Raw genomic sequence first — 2,654 nt, 5'->3', positions numbered from 1 at the left:
TCTCATGATTTTTCAAAGCCCACTTTGACTACGATATGCAATTGAATGTTTTTTAGATTGATTTTTTTCATATTTTTTAAATAATTTTTTTTGTTTTCAAAATTTATCCTTTGGCAAGAATATATTGTAATTTTGTGTGTGCTGTTTTTCTTCTCTCACATTTCACTAGCAATAGCCAGCAATGGCCAGTTCATCCAGTGAATATGATGATTCCGATGAAGACGAAGAAGAAGAAAAAGAGGAGGCGAGAGACAAAGTTTTGGCCAAACGTATTCATTTCAACGAGGTAAGTGCATTTGAATCAAGTTCATTCATCTCATCATATATTTTTTTCATGTCATTTCTTAATTTATATTGTTTTTGTGGGTGTCATTTGTTTTATCCAGGTTCAATATCTCGTCGAAAACGATATTCGAGATTCTAAATGGGTGCGCAAAGAAATGGTCAAAAGTGAACATCGTCTCCTTGAATTTGAGTTGGAAACTCGCCAAAGTGGACTCGACGAAGTGGACTGGGATCCATTGCCCATTCAAATCATTAATGCCATTACCATTAATGGAGCGGTGAGTTTTTGACAAACATTTCAAACATGAATTTCAATTTAATCGAATTCTAAGCAATAACATATAATATTCCTTCTAACTATAGATCGAATATTTGGTGCAGTTCAGTGATGGCACACAAGCAATGGTCTCTTTTACATGCGGTCCGATGCTACAACTAATCAGTCAATTTGAAAAAGATCGCATTTATAAATCTGTTGTTCGATTGGATCGATTGAGTGAATCCGATATTCAGCGATACATTCGGCCACAAAGACAATCGCGTCCACCACCAAGTGCGCCTGTTTTTCGATATGCTAAACAAAACGAACCATCAACATCGAGCGGCATAACATCGGCAGCGAAACGAACAACAACAACAACAACAACAACTGTTGAAAACGTTCAAGGTGACACAATTGAAGTGTCCAAACAGCAAAATGTTGGTGGTGTAGTTGAACGACCACGGCGATTCAAATTCATAAATTCAGTTGATGTTCGACAGACACCCATTGTGCCAGAGCCATCAAGGTTTAGTCGTTTGAGATTGGCGCCAACAAAGCCTTTGCCGCCAACAAAGGAAGCTGATCGCCCGCCACAAAACCATTCATCGGCCGCAAAACGTATAACGCGTTCAATGACAATTGACACACGACCATCGAATCAATCGGTTCAATCGGCTCGCCCGCCACAAAACCATTCATCGGCCGCAAAACGTATAAAGCGTTCAATGACGATTGACACACGACCATCGAATCAATCGGTTCAATCGGCTCGCCAGCCACAAAACCATTCAGTCGCTCGCCGTCCGCCGCCAGTTCTACCATCAACATCAACATCAACATCGGCCGCTCAAAAAGGCACCAAAACTTATCTTTTTCATCCCAGAATTTGTCGACGACGTGGCGAACAGGCGAAAGAAAATATTGAAACGTTTACAATTAAGATGCGCCTGAATCAGTTTCTACGCAGCAATGCAAACGATGAAGGCCGTGTAGGTGGCAGCGACAACAGAAGGAAAATAAATGATGCACGAATCGCGGCAACAATTGCGCGGCGAAATGACGCTGCACGAAACCAAGGAAACAATCAAGGGAACAATGTCGATCAGAAAAGTAGGCTGATCAAAATTATAAACGACAAAGTTACTCAAATGTCAGACATGATTCGATTGGCATCATTACATTTGCACAACTCGCTGAATCGTTTGGTTGCTGATGGAACAAATGAGGAAATTCGGGCGGAATTTGGGAATGAATTCAATCCGAGGAAACATTTCTATGCCCAAAAGCAATGTCAAAGAAACCTTGATTATCCGATGAATCGTGACTTTGAGAATATGTTGAGAGAACGTCATATTCCGGTCAAACCGAAAATAAAGAATACTGGTCAGTGTATTAAATATGCGTATTTGATTTGTGCAACGAATATGTACGTAAACGTGAAGATGCATTGTTGTCGGCACATTAAAGACAAATTTTTCAAACGACTGTCAAACGATGAAGCAGCAATTGATGCCACCATGAACTATTTGAAATGTGCAGACTCAGTCGATCGTCCAGACGCATATTTGTTGGATCAGTACTTCGAACATTTACGTCCACTTTTGGACGAAGAACGTATTGACGATTACAATTACAATTACGGAGGTGAAGAACACATAATACCACGAGGGTGGTTGGAAACAACGGAGGACGAAAAAAAATACTACAAACATGTATTCGAATTGATGAATTTATTGCGATACATATGTGAACATAACGCACAAAATCCGGATAAACAATGGAAATTGTTTCGGCCCATTCCGCAGTCGCATAACAAACGGCATCACATTGCAATAGACACAGAAGCATTTATCCTGTTTACAAATCTTCTCTTTGCAATTAATGAAGGAAAGACCAATTTGAGAGCCAAAGACAATTGGAATGAACAAGAATATTGCCGGTTTTGGAATCGATTTGTGAATTTACGTAAAGTAAATCGACGAAGTCAAGAGTTCGATTATCGCTTTACGACGGACGGAGAAACCGCCTGCCTGAAAATGATTCGGAAAACGCGTGGACTCGGCAATTCGAATGCACAAGAGACGGTAACAAATAGCATAAATCATGC

General features: G+C 40.1%; 1 protein-coding gene across 2 annotated transcripts in view; it reads left to right on the top strand.

The window, feature by feature from the left end:
- Window positions 1-2,654, top strand: part of LOC116342316 (titin homolog) — an 11,276-nt gene that overhangs the window by 3,652 nt on the left and 4,970 nt on the right. The gene's annotated exons all lie outside the window — the stretch shown is intronic.

Source organism: Contarinia nasturtii, unplaced genomic scaffold, assembly GCF_009176525.2.
Source record: "Contarinia nasturtii isolate CC-2019 unplaced genomic scaffold, AAFC_CNas_1.1 Cnas_scaffold_864, whole genome shotgun sequence".
Lineage (NCBI taxonomy): Eukaryota > Metazoa > Arthropoda > Insecta > Diptera > Cecidomyiidae > Contarinia > Contarinia nasturtii.
Note: the sequence above shows the minus strand (reverse complement) of the source record. Positions and strands in the feature narration are given on the sequence as shown.